The sequence below is a fragment of the Macrobrachium nipponense genome, chromosome 20 (genome assembly GCF_015104395.2).
Source record: "Macrobrachium nipponense isolate FS-2020 chromosome 20, ASM1510439v2, whole genome shotgun sequence".
In the NCBI taxonomy this organism is placed as follows: Eukaryota; Metazoa; Arthropoda; class Malacostraca; order Decapoda; family Palaemonidae; genus Macrobrachium; species Macrobrachium nipponense.
In genome coordinates, this window is record NC_061089.1 from 52731332 (window position 1) to 52750919 (window position 19588).

Sequence of the window (19588 nt, forward strand, 5' to 3'; positions counted from 1 at the left end):
TATATATATATATATATATATATATATATATATATATATATATATATATATATATATATATATATATATATATATATATGTATATAAGTTCTAGAGAAAAAGTAATAGAGGGTAAGAAAGAGATGTAAAAATAGTAGCTACAAAAAGACAGAGACAGACAGACAGACAGAGCAGAGACAGAGACAGAGAGAACTGTGCAGAGCTATGAGCTATTTTGAGGTACTTTATAACTTTTAAAGGAACATTTATTGATTGTAAAAAAAGACGTATACAAAAACAGCTACGAGAGAGAGAGAGAGAGAGAGAGAGAGAGAGAGAGAGAGAGAGAGCAGAGTTGAATTAATTCCCGTCTGATGGATGCGAACAAGCTCCTAGCAAATGCAACGCGCATTCCAGCCGTCAGATCCTATATCCATGATGACATATTTTTCTGTGTCACTTGTCAGTTTGTTTGTCAGTCGGGCAAGGGAGCAGATAGCTCACGCAACTGCAAGCATCGTGCTATTTATTGAAAAGCATTTTATGGACGTTTTTGCGTTTTGATCCCTCCGAGTGAGTTAGGCTATTTGTTTTATTTTTTCATCTTTACTATTTTACACTGAAGACTTCTTACTGAGAAATTCCTGGTTTACTTAGACCAAAGAATTTTTTTCTTATTATTTTATTATTATTATTTATTTTCATTGTTTTTTGCTATTTGTTACCATGTTGTTTTCTTTCCTGTTGCAAAAAGTTTTTTGTTACTTATCGTTGGAAGTATTAACATTCTTGTTTTTCTATTTACCATTTAATATATATATGTTACATAAAAGAGGGATTTGCTGTGATATGTTTTAAATATCATTGTAATATGAGATGCTGAGACATTTCTTAGAATGTAGAGAAGTCAGCAGTCTAACTTCCCTTAGAGACAGTGTTCGAGGTTACAGGCCTTGGGAATGCTGATGTGTCTTTTTGGGGTGGCTGTTATCAAAGTTGCTGTCTTAGCAGATCAACGCCTCGTCCTGTCGCTATGCACGGGCGGGTCACAGAGCAGTTCATGGGTGTGGACAGTGGGTGTGAGTTCGTGCGTATGTGCGAGCCTTTTACCCTTACATATGAGAGTGTTAAGTAACAATGAAGGGGAGATCTGTGCAAGAGAGGCGAGGAGCCAGGATGGCTTCTTCAAACAGTATCTTTGTAATTAAGTGATAGTGCATACTGTGTTGCATGGGTAAGCATATTTATTTTGGCCAAAGTTGTGGCTGGATTGTATTTGAATATTTATTTCAGAGATGTTCTATTCATATGATCTTTGATTATAATCTTATGCTTACCGGGGTGTTCTCCTCCCGTCTTCTAACAGGTGATTCTGGACAAGGGGAATTGTTTCTGGAGAAGGGGTGGATTGGATGGTGGAGGAAATGCGGGAATTGGATTATATGCGATTGAGGGGGGATTGATTGGATGTATGGGAGATTGGCTTGGAGAAAATGGGACCTGAATGTGTACATGGTGTACTGACTAGGTTGAAATGTTGCCTGATTTAGGCTAAAAACTAATGTTAGTTATTTGTATTAATTCACGGAGGGTTATCGGAGTTATTTGGGTTTTCTGAGTTTAACATTTCATTTAATACTTTTTGATTAAGAAATCTGAGTTAATTTGGTTAGTACTTTGCTTTTAAATAAATGCATATTTTTGTAAGTTCCGTGTCTGATTTGATGGCCTTAGATAATGGAGGGGGTAAAGATGTGGATGACGAGAGAGAGAGAGAGAGAGAGAGAGAGAGTGCTATTGAATCAAGAGAGAGAGAGAGAGAGTGGGGGGGGGGGGCGGATTGTCAGTTGCCTACGCTTAGAGACGCTAGTTTTTTTTATATGGAGATGAGATTGATATGTATCTCGTTTTTAGTATATATATATATACATATATGTCCTATATCCGTATACATATAAAGGTATCCTATATTTTATATATATCTATTGTATATATTTTATATAGAGAATGTATATAGATATATCTATGTATGTATATTATATATATAATATATATATATATATATGATGTATATGTATTATTATATATATATAGTATATATATATATATATATATATATATATATATATATATATATATATATATATATATATCTATATATATATATAATATATATATATATAGATAATATATATATAGATATATATATAATCTATAGCATTAGAGATCTATATAGATATTAGATATATAATATATATATAGTAGTATCCGATATATATATATATATATATATATATATATATATATATCTATTATATATATATATATTATATATATCTATATATATATATATATAGATATATATATATATATATATATATATATATATATTTATATATCGATCTATATATATATATATATATATATATATATATATATATATATATATATATATATATATATAAGAATACTTAATGTCAAAATATTTGTAATTATGACACTGCTTACGACAGGAAAATGTGCATTAGAATATAAGATACTTAAAAACACAATGAAAGTTATCCTTTCCAGCGATAAATGACACAAATACTTATTGCAACAGAAACACGAAAATAATGGTATCAAAAAAGAAAATAAAAAAGGGAAAAATAAATTAGTAAAAATTCTTTGGTTTAGGCAAACCAGGAGTGTAATTTTGCAATTTTGTATTCTTTATAGACCATTTCTCACTACTTACCGTCATCACTTTCCTTCCTTCCTTCCCTTATTTTCCTTTCTCATGTCATTCTTGTATTGTCATTTTACTTCCTCTTTTTGTCGACTTCTCTTCATCACCGCAAAACATAGTCGACATCATCCTTAAGTCGATGCAAACCTTCCCTTCCCCCGAAATAATGTTCATAATTAATGACTTCCTATTTCTCTTATCTATCATTTCCTACTGCAACTAGCATCTCTCTCCCGTTCTCTGTCTCTGTCTCTCTCTCTCTCCCCTCCCCCTGTTTCTTTTCCCAATTCCCATTTCCGTTTTGTTTGTCTTTCTTCATCATCAACGAACTTCCCTTGTCGTTTCATTTCTTCCAGACAAAAGGATTGGACTTTATAAGGTTGGTATATAATCTTCCACAGGAAATGTTTCTCTTTCGCTAAGATGGGATTATATAGAATGGGGGAATATCTTCTGCCATAATCTCCTCTGGTACTGTAAGGCTTTCTGGCATTGCTAATGATTGCGAAGGGCTTGTGTTTTTATCGAAAGGTAGTTGGTAATTCATTGCATAGTTATTGATTTTTGTATAGAAAAAAGAGGTTGGATTACGTCTGTTAATTCGATTATTTCAGATCCCTGTATTCTTGTAGACAGGCTTGGCATTAATCTCTCTTCAAAGTAACCTCACACTATAAAATAAACGATAAACAAAGAATGTCATAGAAGCACTTTTTATTTTAACAGTTGCTTACATTATGTTAAATTGGCTTTTCAGTATTCATGTGTTACAGATGGTGCTTATTTGTCCTATATATATATATATTATATATATATATATATATATATATGTTATATATATATTATTATGTATATTATGTATATATATATATAATGTATATATATTATATATATATATATATATATATATAATGTATTATGAAGTAACTTGATCATGAAATATATATAACTTGATGCTATGTATATAGGTAAGGTAGCCACGGAGGAAAATGAAAAGACGAGAAATGCCGAGATCTTTCGGTCTTCAACGCCCTTTTCCTCCGTGACATTACCTTTATATATATATATATATATATATAATATATATAATATATAATAAAATATAATAAAATGTATATATATATATGTATGTTATTAATGATATTATGTATGTAGATGTATAATACACACACACAATATATATATATTAGAGATATATATATATATATATATATATATATATATATATATATATATATAATGAACACCAGCTAAGAGTCTGAAAAACAAGGAGGAAATTTAATGTGCTCATCAACTAGATATATTTTCTACGAATCCGCCAATAGAAAGTTTTATTCTTATTTTCAATTTTAAAAGGACACTAAAAAAAACTTAACCAGTCCCTCTGTATATTCGTACTTGAAACTAGTAAATAAATAAAAGAAGGAAACATCTGGAGCGCAATATTTACAGTGCACTGTGTCACAGTTCCCAGCATACAAACGGGGACGCAACAATGGAATCCGTTTCCATCTTCGTTCTATTTATAGCAGGGTCTATTATCTTTGTCCTATTCACAACTCAATCAACTTTTATTGCCTTCACTAATGAAATAAAAGCAATCTCGCTCTTTGAAGCGGTGTGTCATTGTAAAAAAAAAAAAAAAAAAAAAAAAGAGAGAGATATTTATCAGTGCAATGAAGGGAATGAAAAGGTGCAGAGTTTGTCGTTGTTTCTTTCTTTAGCATTTTTTAAGGCGAATCCAATTATTTGAATTGAGTATAATGATTGTTCGTTATTGAGGCTTTCAAATAGCAGAGGTCAGAGGATTGTAAAAACAATGTCCTGTATTATAGCTATTATCGTATATATATAATGATATAATATATATATATATGTAAGTATATATATATAATAATACTATATAATTATTATATAATATATATATATATATATGTACATATTTATTATTATTCATTTATTTCATCTATTTAATGTATTGTTAAACAGGATTTCATTGGAACTTGAGTGGTATCTAGCAAAATATATCCATTCAGGAAAACGTTACCAAGCTTTCTAAAACAAGCAGTCCTCATTACCAAGTATCCGTTAGAAATTCAATGGCATACTTGGCAACGATGGCGAAACAGCTTGTAAACTTTTTCCTATGAAACAAATATAAGCCAGCTTAGATACCACCCAGTTTCAATCAGGTGCTGAATAGCAAATATAGTATATATATAATAATACATATATATATATATATATAATATATTAGTATGGTCTTCTTTATCCCCATGATTACAATCTTGTCGGGTAATTCCGTTCGACTGGTTGAGTATTTGTAAATACTTCCATTCCTTGAAAATTCCGTTTTCCTCTTTCCTTCCTCTAACCCTTTTTTCTTTTAAGAGGGCGGTCATATTGGGCCCTCAGGGTCAATACGTACCCGTCCCAACCCGATTAATTTTCTGGTCGTTATCAAAAAATTGATTTGGGTTGTAAGGTTTTAGGTTTTTTAAAATTCGAAGGATGCCATGTTTTATTTTTTTATTTTTTTTCGACTGCAAGGGAATTTATCGATTGATCGGTTTCTGTTAATTGGCGTTGCAATGACTATGGCCACCTAACCGGAAGTATACTCTTCCATATTGATAAACTGAAATGAATAGAGAATTTTGAAAATAATTCCAAACATTTTTTTCTATTAGGTCAAATATGAAAACGAACAAGAAATATCCCTTGAGCCATTACGCCCAAAAAAAAAAAAAAAAAAAAAAAAAAAACTATTATCATACAACAATATCACAACTTCCTCCCTCCCAGGATAAAGAAAAAACTAAAAAAAAAAAGGGGGGGGGGGGGGTTCAAAAGGAGTAGGAGAAAAAAAGAAAGAAAGAAGAAATGACACTGAGACCCCAGCAGGAGAAATGAGCAAAATTCCGTCGCGTCCTTCGGAGTTGTAAAAGGCCTCCTCACTTAAAGTCATTCCAATGTTATTGTCTCTTTTAGTGGCCCCGTCACGCCTCCGTCAGACAGATACTCGGGATCTCTGGGGCGGCGAGGGCGCCTCACAGGAACCAATTATGAAAGGAAGTGAAATGAAAAAGGATCGGAAATGGTTTTTATTTTTTATTAAATTGTTCGAGGAAAGTTTTTTCTTTTTACTTCAAGGTTCGCTGGGATTTTATTTTATACTTTAAGGTTCACTGGAATGATTTATTTATTTAAGGTTCTCTGGAATGTTTTTTTTTTTTATTTAAAGTTCGCTTAGGATTTTTTTTATTTAAAGTCCACTGGGATTTTTTTTTGCGGGGATCATTTTTTTTACTTAAAGGTTGGCGGGAATTTTTTTTTTGTTTTTTTCTTTACCTTAAGGATTACTAGAAATTTTTTTTTTATTTTAAGGTTCACTAGGATTTTTTATTACCTCATGGTTCAATGAAATATTTTTTACGTTAAGGTTCAATGGGATTTTTTTTTTCTTGAAGATTGGCTGGGATTTTTTTCACTATAGGGTTTGCTTGGATATTTTCTTTTTTTTCCCTACTTTAAGGTTAGTTGGATTTTTTTTTTACTTTAAAGTTCGTTGGATTTTTTTTTTTACTGTAAAGTTCGCTTGGAATTTTTTTTACATTAAGGTTCGTTGGATTTTTTTTTTATTTATGTTCGCTGATATTTTCTTAAATTCAAGGTTTGCTTGGATTCTTTCTATTGTAAGGTTCAACTAGATTTTTTTTTTACACTGATGTTTGCTGGGATATGTTTTATTGTTCTTTAGGTTTCGCTGGGATGATTTTTTTTTTTTTTACTTTAAGGTCCCTTTGAATTGTTTTCACTTTGAGGTTCGCTGGATTTTTATTTTTTAAAAAGTTCGCTGGGATTTTATTTGTATGAAGTTCGCTGGAGATATTCACTTTAAGTATCGGTGGGATTTTTTGTTCTTACTTTAAGGTTCGCTGCGATTTTTTTTTTTTTTTTTTTTTTGTTTTTTTTTTTTTTTACTTCATGGTTTTGCTGGGCATGTTTTTACTCTAGCTTATTATATTACTTATTTGTTTCAGTATTGGTTGATTATATGTACACGAGAAAATTTGGGAAACGGTTCGGTATATAATTTTGTGACAAAGGGAAAATATTTCATCATCATATAAATTTTATCTCTGCTGGTTTCTTCTCCCTTCGAATTACTACTAGGACGAGATTCCAAATACAATAAAAACAAATTTACATGAATTATCGTTATTCGTTAATTTCATGAGTTTCTCTTCGGGAAAAGAGTCAAGAATGTTACGGAATATAAGACGGGAACACGACCTTAATTTACAGTAAATCAATCGCACATATCTTTGTTTTTAAGACTTTCAGTGAACTTTTACAAAGAACAAGTATATTAGTACCTGGAAGCAACCAAACCAGAAATATTTTCTCCAAGAATACCACCAGGTTAGCATCGCTTCCTAAGAACATGCATTTCTTAATGAATGGTATTTAACTTTTACAAGCAGTCACTTGATTGGTTAAACCGCGTTGCCTCCGCCAATGAAATCACAAGGAAAAATACTGAATCGTGTCTATAAGTCCGTGTTTTTTTCTATTTTTTATATTGAAAAAAGAGACAGATGGATTGCAAATAAATTCCATGACGGGATGGGTTGCGGGGAAACGAGGATTTGATTAGGATTCGAGATGGGTTCGGATATGGGAGATGATCTAGGATTTTTTATCCCCCGCTTTTATTTTTTAGGTAGTGTAGGATACGCTCAATGGATATTTTCTGTTTTTATAATATATATACACACACACACACACACACACACACACACACATATATATATATATATATATATATATATATATATATATATATATACATTTTTAATTCATGAAGGCAGTTTTACTTCTGAATCATGATCATATAGGCTATGCTACTCTAAAATACTACGAGGGAATCTTTTTACACTTCTCCACATAATTCAGAAATTTATCCCAAAACCGTTGATCCATTTGTAAAGTAACATACGGAAAACACTAAATGTAGGTAACAGTCCTTCTTCTCCATTCAGTTCCTGTACACGTCTTGTAGCAAATGCGATATTTGACAAGGAAGTGCATGGAAATGCATAGACACAATAACGTGACTTAAAAAGGAGATGAAAATAATGTGCAAAGTCATTTTAATTTTTGAATTAATCAGTCAGTCCTTCGTTCTTTCAAGTATATACGTTTCATTATTCTATGGTACTAAAGTACTTTAAGATTAAAAGTGAAATATACACCAGCATTTCTACCTTCGAATGTATGAAATCAGTGAGGTAAAATTTATCAGAAAATGTCAATATTTGAAAAAAGGAAGAGGACGAAAAAAAAAGGAAAAGTAGAAGTGACAGTTTGGTCAAAATAATTTACCAACCTCTATTTTTGTTTTACCTTTCAAAAATTCTGAATTCAAAACACCCTTTTCCGTTTAATTCCATACCCAAACCCTCTATGTTTTCATTTTCTTGTATTTATAATTTCTTTTTTATTTACATATTTTTTTTTTACTGTAGATGCTTAAATAACGCTTTCATTCATAGCATACTAAACCTTATCTTACTTTTGCATCTGTTCCCCTTCTCATTTTTTTCTTGCAAGCCCTTTTTCTATTGTGACGTGCCAAGGTGCATTATATCATTTAGAGCTCTCGTGTGAGAGAGAAAATAGTACACTTATCGCAGTCCTTGTCAATCGTGATTGACACATGTCATTACGAAGCAAATCTGACCGATGTAAGTACACGCACCAGTGGGCAAAGTGATAGAGAGACCTTCCATCCATAAAGGGAGTTGAATATCTGGGACTTTTTTGAGTTGCGGTGCATTATAATAGATTTTTTTTTTTATTTTCACATTCAATTTGCGATAAGACGCAGAGTACAGGACCTGACAGTCATCACACGTTTTTCATGTCTCCAATATCTTGAAAAGCAAAGGTGACAAAGGTCTTTGCAAATATGAGAAAATATATGCATTTTGAGATTGGTTTATAAACATTTTGCGTAGTCTCTGACAATCAAGTTGATTGGTTATTTTTCTCAAATCTTTTACATTTATTTTATTGCACGAGTTTTTATTTAGACTTACTCCTTTAATGCGGTAAACTATTTTGTGATAGTATTTGGATTTCATTTTCTCCAGTAGGTAATGAGAAAATATTAAAAACATAAAATTAATAATTTAATATTTGTTTTATAAATCACCAATAACCGGTGTTTATGTTAGCCTGAAAATGTCATCAATTCATTCTCCATAAATTGTTTGGTTAGGCAGAGTTCAGAGGTCTACGATAGGACACTTATTTACTTTCTTCGGGTTATGGACGGATATTGGCATAAAGCTAGCTTAATCTAAATCTACCCATGATCTATTTCAAAAATAAAAATGTAATAAAAAAATTTTGATAGAAGAAATAACTTAAGTTTATTGGTAAAAAATAATTACAGAGGAGTTCTAGAGGAATAGATGATGGCAAAACTTTTAATCATGAGGTGAATTTCCCATTGCGTGCAACATTCCTGTATTGCAAGCAGGCTGCAATATATCTTCCAATCTTGCTCTCATATTCGTGGCTAGAGACATAGAATACAACATCATACCCTGTTAAATATGACTGAATATTTAAGTTTTTTCCGTAATAGTCAGCTGAATTTTAGGTCCCGTAAAACCAGCACCACTGGAACTATTACTTAAGAGGTTTCCATCTGATCATAATCGATATTATTATTATTATTATTTTTATTTTTTATTTATTTATTATTTATTTTTTTTTTTTTTGCTCTATCACAGTCCTCCAATTCGACTTGGTGGTATTTATAGTGTGGGGTTCCGGGTTGCATCCTGCCTCCTTAGGAGTCCATCACTTTTCTTACTATGTGCGCCGTTTCTAGGATCACACTCTTTGCATGAGACCTGGGAGCTACTTCAGCGTCTAGTTTTTTTCTAGATTCCTTTTCAGGGAATCTTGGGATCGTGCCTAGTACTCCTATGATTATGGGTACGTATTATTATTATTATTTATTATTATTATTATTATTATTATTATTATTATTATTATTGTACTTAGGAAGCAGACCCTCTCTCAAGCATACTTATTAAAAGTAATGGCTACTTCAGCTGAAGCCTTACGGAGAGGGGCTCGCACTCCAGCGGGATCCTCACCAAGGAGATGAAGAAAGCGGTGAAGGACTGAAGGAGAAAGAGAAACATCACGGTGCGACGCGCGGACAAGACGGCAGCCTTCGTCTTGATTGACACTGCTGAATACCACGAGAAGCTGGATGCCATTTTGTCCGACGAGAGCAAGTTCGAGCGCCTGACAAGAACCCGACAGACGACATCAAGGAGGGGAGGCCAAAAAAACGGGGTCATCAGTTGTAGTGAATGCTGCGACTAACGCTTGTCCACCTCCCGCCCATACAAGGAGACTACAGCCTTCTGGGTTATTCTATATGGGTAACATAAAAACTCACAAACCAGGAAACCCCCAAATCCGGCCGATCATCAGCCAGACGCCCCCGCCCCTACTTACGCCTTGGCCAAACGTCTTAACCAAATTTTGACCCCCTACGTCCCGAGTCGGTACAGCCTGCAGTCGTCAGTAGAATTCCTAGAAGTCATCAAGGACGCCCCTGGCACTGGGATTATCGCCTCGCTGGGACGTAGAGTCCCTGTTTACGAACGTGCCTGTCGACGAACCATTGACATCATCCTTGAGCGTGTCTACAGGAGTCAGTCGACGGCGCCCCTCAACATACCCGAAGCCTCGCTCCGTACGCTGCTGGAGATCTGCACGAAGAAGGCCCCTTTCTCCACCCACCGTGGCAGATGTACCGCCAAAAGGACGGCGTAGCGATGGGCTCTCCACTGGGGGTACTCTTCGCTAACTTTTAACATGGGAACCGTGGAGGAACGAGTCTTCGCTAGGATGCAGCAACCCCGCAGATATGGACGATATATCGACGACATCTTTGTTCAAGTCGACGCCGAGAATGAGGTAGAAGCCCTCCGTCAGGCATTTCAGCAGTGCAGCGTGCTGAATTACACGGTTGAATACAGCACCGACGATCGGCTCCCCTTCCTCGACGTCCTTGTGGAGTAAGACGGAAGACGGCCTCCGTACTTCCGTCTACACAAAGAAAACCAACCAAAACCTAGGAACTTTGCCTCAATGGTGACAGCGAGTGCCCCGCCAGATTCAAAAGCACGACCGTCAGGGCCTTCGTCAGGAGAGCCCTCTCCCACTGCTCGACCTGGCAGGACACTCATCAGGAACTCGACCGCGCCTCCCAAGTACTCGTAAATAACGGGTATTCAAATAAATCAATAAGCAGAGAAGTCCGTACAGCCCTGGAGAAATGGTACGGTAGTGAGAGCCCGCAACCCCGCCCCCAGGATAATATCAAGCTGTATTATAAAGCCTTCATGAGTTCTCATTACCGTGAAGAAGAAGGACTCAGTTAAGAAAATTATTTCTGAAAATGTATCCCCGACCGACGACACCAAAAATATCGACTAATTATCTACTACCAGAATCGGAGACGCGCGACCTTATTATGAAAAATAACCCCTCTCCACAGGTACGAGACCCCCTGAGCAGACGCATGTGGTGTACCAATATACATGCCCAGTCCGCGGTTGCAGCGGCGCCTACGTTGGTATGACTACCATGCGCCTGTCGAAGATGACTCTCCTGCCACGCCAAGAGGGGGCTATCAAGAATCACGCACGCACCAAACATCAAGAGGCCATCTCCCGGGATGTGATCATCCAAAACACGAAGATCATCGGGAAGGGCCCCTGATGCCCGTCGGTTACGCCTGCTGGAGGCGCTTTCTCATCCAGCAAGTGAAACCTATTTCTAAATACGACGCAGGAAGAATTTCTCCTCCCTACGAGTATGAGAAGAACCTGCCACCAACAATGACACCACCGAGCACGACAACTCCACGGAAGACAACGCCCCCGAAACGAGATACTCCTGCAGCCAACCATAATCAAAGTTAGCCGTGACGTCCCGCAGCGTAGCGAAACGCCCATCGACGTAACGCGCCCCTAAGGAGGTCTAGGCAGGGCTGCAGGACTTACAGCATCGCAACCATCACGCGTGGAAAGTGGCTTGAGACCCGGTTCAAGCCACCAATGAAAACGAAGACCTACCGCCACCAGCCATAGTAGATCAGCATGGGGCAGACCCCCTGCTGTCGACTCCAAATATAAACGAGGACGGACACCGCTTCAAGATCAGTCCACCCTCAGCTTCCCAGCCCGAGGATGTCTGGCAGCTCCAGACGAAAGCTCGCTTGCTTCAAGAAAGAGAAAGAGAGAGAGAGAGAGAGAGAGAGAGACATATATATATATCGTTAACGACTTTGATAACTATGGTATCATAGTTTATCTGTAAAATTCAAATATATACACCCAATTTAGACTGTATTTGATCATGACCTCTATAGGCGCCTCTACTAGCTGTCTAAGTAGCACGGAAAAACAAAAAAAAAAGCCGCTATTCGGAAAATAGAGAAGAATCTCTACAAGTGTAATGTGCTGAAGTAGCCATTACTTTTAATAAAGTATTATTATTATTATTATTATTATTATTATTATTATTATTATTCAGATGATGGACCCCATTCTTACGGAACAATCCCACAGGGGCCATTAACTTGAAATTCAACCTTCCAAGAATACGGTGGTCATTAGGAAGTAAGGGAAGTAATTTCGAAGCAGTTTGCCAACATCCTGAAGAAGGATTACGACTCGAGAAAACCCCGGTGACTTCAACTTTTCTGAGCTCCGGAAGACCGCCGAAGTCACGTTAAGGTGAAGTATGAGATATTTCGACCACGAAATTGGATACGCGGTCGGTCCTGGAGAGTGAATTTACGCCGATTTGTTAAACAATCTCGCTTCGTCTTGCTTGAGCATTTGGCGGGAAATGTTTGAGTGGGCCTCGTTGGTTTGGATTTACCAGAATCAAACTAGAGTAGCAATGAAAGAGCAAAGGACTAGGGGAGGGGGTTGTGAAAGTGAGAGAGAGAGAGAGAGAGAGAGAGAGAGGGAGGGAGGGGGGATGAAGAGCTATGAGCTCCTTTGAGGTACTTTGTGAACTTTAAAGGAAAAATAATAATAGATGGTAAGGAAGAAATGTAAAGGAAAAATGGCCCCGAAAGAGAGAGAGGAGAGAGAGAGAGGAGAGAGAGAGAGAGAGAGAGGATAGTGAAGGAATATGATGGGACATATTTTCTTTAAAAAAATGAAATAAAAACCTTTGAAATTTATGGAAGGGAAAATCAGAGAGAGAAAGAGAGGGAGAGAGACTTTTTTTAATATCAGTTAACAAAAGACACCTACTCACTCCCTTGCTCCCCTACCAGCCAACATACAATATGAAAATGAAAGACCTTTTAATAAAAAATTAAGGAGTTGGTGTTGTGGGCGGGGGGAGGGGGTTGGGGGCGAGAGACGGAGGTTCTTGTCGTCGTTATCGTTGTAGACAAATTTACACCTTCCAGTTTGCCTTAAAATTACTCTTTATTTTTTTTCTTCCGCTTCTTGCGCTCCCCCCCCCTCCCCACCCAACGCTCCCTTCCTCCGGAAAAGGTCTACTTACTTCAAGCGCGCATTTACACGTCACCTCGGGAAGGAGCACCCTTCAGGAGGCCTTTGTCCGCCCTGTCAGCCGTCTCTGCTACAGAAAACTCCTCTACCAAAAACACTGTCATGACAATAACATCCCTCCGCTATAAAGAATATTCCTCTCCTCTATTCCCTTCTCTTCAAGTGACGTATACAAAGCGGAGGGGCAAAGATAGGGTTGGAGGAGTGAGGTAGGAGGAACGAGAAGCCCCTTCGAAAGTGCTCCCAAGAAGGCAGGGGGCGACGCGATCGGAGTGATATGAAAGGAGGTCGTGTCTTATGGGGCCGAGTATGTTAGGTTAGAAGGATGCTTATAAAGGATGCTCGCATACTGTCGCTCACTTGGGAAGCAACAACATATAATGTATATATATATATATATATATATAGATATATAGATATATATATATATCTATATATATAAATATTATATATATATCTATCAATATATATCATATATATATATATATATATATATCTATATATATATATATATATACTATATATATATATATATATATATATATATATATATATATATATATATATGTGTGTGTGTGTGTGTGTGTGTACACACACACACACACACACACACCCACACACACACACACATATATATATTATATATATATTATATATTATATATATATATATATATATATAGTTTATATATATATATATATATATATATGTATTCACTTATATCCAATTGTATTCCACATAGGAAAATGAGAAGAGTTTTTCTTAGAAAAAGCCCAACAGTTTCGTCCTCCAGTGGACCACTTCTTGGAGCGTACATTAAGGAAAGAGAAACAGTTTGCAATGTATGCAGGCAAGAAAGACCTAAAATCTTAAACATATGGAACACCGTTACCAAAAACTAGCAGTTTGAGCTACAAACCATTCAACAGTAAAATAACACAATGAAACAAGAATAGTAGTTGAACAAATGAAAAGAAAGAAAGAAAAAATATATATATGTATGTGTGTGTGTGTGTGTGTGTGTGTGTAGTACTGATAATCTCCTTAGGCACGAAGATATGTTAATTCAGTTGTATTTCACACAGGAAAATGAGAAGAGGTTTTCTTAGAAAATACCCAACAATTTCGTCTCCAATGGACCTCTCCTTGGAGCATATATTAAGGAAAGAGATAATTGATATTTGATATTTTGATATTTTTCATTTGTTCAACTACTATTCTTGTTTCATTGTGTTATTTTACTGTTGAATGGTTTGTAGCTCAAACTGCAGTTTTTGCTAACGGTATGAATAACTTAACTAGATCGTTGTTTTGACCCTAAAAACCCTAAAAAAAAATTTTAGCAAAAAATAAATCTCTTACTACTGATGCAAGGAAAAGGAGAAAGAAAACAACCCAATTAAAAGTCACTGTTCTTCGAGATGAACGAGAAAACTGTAAATGTCTAGTTTTAGTACGAAAAGGACTATAATGTTTATTTCTGGATCAAATAACGATGATTATTACCTTGCACTTTCAGGACATTTTATCCTCGCTACAAATTCTCGGCGACGATTGTGTATAAAGCAGTTGTGCATATTCGTTAGGGAGGCTGGCCTTCTCAATGAATTTTAAATTGTACACATATGCAATATGTGTATGTATAGTTAGTAGTATGTGAATAGATATATACACAAAACACACACACACACACACATATATATCTTATATATATATATATATATATATATATATATATATATGTATATGTATATATTATATATATATATATATATATATATGTGTGTGTGTGTATATATTTATTGATTTATTTTAGTTTCCTTTTTTAATATATTACGGCGTCAGTAACCTACTGTGCTTTCAGGGCTGTGTCTAATCGATTCCCATCGATAAAATCTTACCAAAGTATCTGGTATGAATCGTATTTTGGAAATAGCTATTTAAACCGCGGCCTAATTGGCAAAAATATGCAGTAATGTCTAGTGTGGATAATTAAGGCACTTATCAGAGTAAAAAAATGGACGCCAGATAACTCACAATCAATCAATCAATCAATTATCAAAGTAAATCAAAGGAATGTAAGGGGAACTTAGCTAAATTTAGTAGGCAGCCAGAGAGAGGCTAGTTGTGACGTAAACTATGACATCAGACGTAATAGCAGGGTTCCCAGTAGTGTGAATCACAAACATTTAACACTTTTAGAATAAGTATTAAAGGAAAGGCTAGGCAAATCATTGTTGTTTTGTAGGAATGGGACAACAATTGTTTAAAATTAAAATAAACGGGCTTTTTTTTTTTTTTTTTTTCATTGTCAAAATTAACCACCCCGGTTTAAATGAAACAAGAATTTGGTATACATGCATATGTCAATATTATAGCAAGGGGATTTAGTGAATATACATATGGCAATATCACTATTTTCATTTTACAGTTTTATGTTGAATATAGGAATAAATAGCAATTATAACACTATTTCTATTTGCCTTTTGACTATCAGTTATACAAGACTTTTGGAATTGGTGAAATACAATCATATTGAAACGAAAATACGATCATTTAGAGGTGGATGGTACGATATTTTGCCCTAATGTACCTGGTAACCTTACATAATAGTAAACACCACCGACAACAGGGCGAGGGCAGCCGATTGTCATTGGTCAAAGCCAGGGTATACGTGACTGCTGCTTCACCTATGACAAGCCCATCAAACTGTCCTCATGGCTTGAAGACTGCTTTCGTGTTTCGTGTTTTTTGCAGTATGTAACAAAGAAAGAATCCTATGCTTCATATGCTAATTATTAACGGGTAAGTGGTTAATAAGGCGATGCACAAACACCAAACGATTTAGACAAGAGGACAAAGGTGACCTTTATAGAGATTATACTAGAATGACGAGTATGAAAAGGAGATATATACTAATATCCTGTTTATATCAAGGTATTTCTAACTTTTCAGACCAAGAATAAACAATGGCTGACTTTGCTTGACTAATAAACTACCTCACTGATTAGCTGCAACGACCATTTTAACAATTTGCCTATTCTACTGACTCCTTTCACACACACACACACACACACACACACACACATATATATATAGTTTATATATATATATATATATATATAGTATATATATATATATATTATAAAATTCATTTATGTATTATGTGTATATGCATTTATGTATGTACTATATTATGTACCATACCTGTCTATATATGTGTATGTATACGGCATATGTATTTATATATGTTCTATCCCCCTCTTCCCTGATGTCGAAGTTTGTATAATAACAATAATGATGATTATTATAACATTATCAACAAGAATAATGATAATAACGGTAATGAATATTAATGTAATTATCATCATTATAATTAATAATATAATTATCAACACTTGATGTGGCCGTGTGCATAGGAAAAACAAAGTATGTTAAATAATGTATTTTTATTCATTGGCTAAATACTGGTCTTTATCCACATAGAACTTAAGACCGTTTGGCAAATTTGGCGGGTATCAGAACGATACTTAACATATCCTTGAAACTGCAGGGTAACAATAGTTTTTTTTTTTTTTTTTTCACAGAGACTTTTTTTTTTTAGGAATTGGTGCCTATTTCAAATCAACAGAAACTTGGATTGCGCCATGGAACTGTATTACAAAATTAATATTCTCATTTAATACCCATTCCTTAATTGTACTCTACTTGGGAGTTTGAATGTGTTAAACAATAAAATAATTCTATATACTACTGTTACTACTACTACCAACATCTGAGTCTTCATTCATAAAGTATATTGGCGGGGTATCTAGTAACGTACGTCACCTACAGTATCAATGAGTGGGAGGGTCTTTAGTAATGACGTTATACTAGCCTCTATGTACGAACCTGCTAGATTTAGCTAAGTTTCCCTTTAAATTTCTTTGATTTACTACGGTAAGTACCTTAATTATCAAAATTAGACATCACTGCATATTTTTCCAATTAGGCTGTGACTTCAAATAGCTTTTTCCAAAATACGATCCATATCCGATGTTTTGGTGAGATTTTATCGACGAAAATCAATTAGACACGGCCCTGAAATGCACAGTAGATGTTGTAACGCCAGTTTTAGTGGCTATAATCAGTCAATCAGTCAAGAAACTTAATGTTTTGCAATCTTTCATAGCCACGAGAGCAACAATTTTTAGAAAGCCTCTTTCTCAAAATACATATTCCTGAAATCGTACCACATTAATGAGTTATATGAGAAAGTTTGCGAAGAAAGCTTCATCGTGTAAATATTGAATCAATATTTTGCTCAGTCAAAAATCAACCGAATGTAAAATACGATCATTTCAATGAAGGTTGACCTTATATTAACCAGCAATGGCTAGCATAACTTGAAGGTATGGATAAAACAGAGGCCGGAGATATGAGATGCGGCAGGTTTGGGCAAACTACGCCCCGTCAAAGGAATTCATGGGGCCCGCCAAATTTTAGTAAATTTAAAAATAAAAGGTAATTTTTTCTTTCAAATGTGTTACTTGAAATTGCAAACGAAAATTGTTTTCCAAATGAATTACTTTGTATTTCAAATAAATGCATTTCATGTGAATCTTCTACAGTACTTTAAAATATTAATTAATGAAAATTAATTGCATGTTTTCTTTAAAAGCCTTTTATTTTGTCTCTTTTAAATATTAATTAGTTTGCTTAATATATTATGTGGCCCTATAAAATTGTGAATTTTGAATGTGGCCCTTGCACTTAAAAGTTTGCTCATTCCTGACATACGGTATAGTGGCGTCGACAACCATAATATTGTTGCGACGGCAGTGGATTGTATTGATTCACACAATCAAATGTCATTTACCTATTCGTACTTTTCATAAGTAACCCTCCATGCAGTTGACTAATTCTCGGTAAATGTTGTATGCATTTATGAGAGAGAGAGAGAGAGAGAGGAGAGAGAGAGAGAGAGAGAGAAGAGAACCTATACTTATTCGAGTTTATTTATTAATGAAATTAACGGGCATCCGTTTCTCCGTTCCGTGAAATGTCAGTGGTCATTACTTCGGACAATCGTGCATCCTTGCGTTTGCGCGGTCGAGAGAGAGAGAGAGAGAGAGAGAGAGAGAGAGAGAGAGAGAGAACCATTCGTTGCCCCCTGTAAGAAATCAGAAACAAAGAAAAAGCCAACGTGATTCAAAAGCGGGCTATAAAAGAAAGATCGGGGTCGAAATGCCCCGGGCCCCGACGGCCCCGTACATGGAGCTCCCCCTCCACCGCCACCCGCCCCCCAAACCTCACTGGCTGACTGCCCACTCCCTTCCCCCGTCCTTCCCCTTCCCCTGCATCAATCTGCACCCTGCCGAATGAGAGAGTTTTAAGCTTAATGCAGTCGTGTGGGAGAGGCGGAAAACAACCCTTGGGAGAGTTAATCAGGTATGAAGGGAAAGGCAGATTACCTGGGATCTCTTCGAGAAAATGAGAAAATGAACGACGTGGAAAGAATAAAGATCAAAAAAGTCCCTCCTCTCTCTTTCTTTTTTTTCCCTTCCTCCTTTCTCTCTTTATTTCCCGAAAGGATGAAAGGTAATAATCAAACGTGGATTTGGGGATCATCTTTCCAATGAAGAGAGAGAGAGAGAGAGAGAGAGAGAGAGAGAGAGAGAGAGAGGGAGTCGTGAATGGATATAAAAGTGGGAATTGGCCTTCTAATAAGAAACGGGAATGAGAATGGAGAGATGAATATGAATATGGAATGGTAGATGCGTTGAGATCTGAAATGAAAAGATGAATATATAATCATGAGATGAAGAGGATAAGATGTGAAGGGAATTGTAAAAAAAAATCACGGTGAAGAAATGATGGTTAAATGAAATCCCGTACCTATTACATGCGTGAAGACACATTAATCTTTTTTACTCATTCTTGTGTCATGGACACAAGCGCTATATGAGACTTTTTATATCATTTTTAGCACTGCCTTCATCCCTAGACTATGAATTACTTTCATGCTTTTTAGAGTGTTTCAAATTAGTGATAAAATTATTGTTTACCATTCTTATTTATCTTTCCTTGTTTGCTGATCAGGCCGCGAATTGTAGTTAATTTGTTCTCAAATTTAATTTCAAGTTTGGGTGCCGTACCAAATTTAAACATCAAAGAGAGAGAGAGAGAGAGAGAGAGAGAGAGAGAGGAGAGAGAGAGAGAGAGAGAGAGAATGATTTATATATATAAAAATATATATATATAT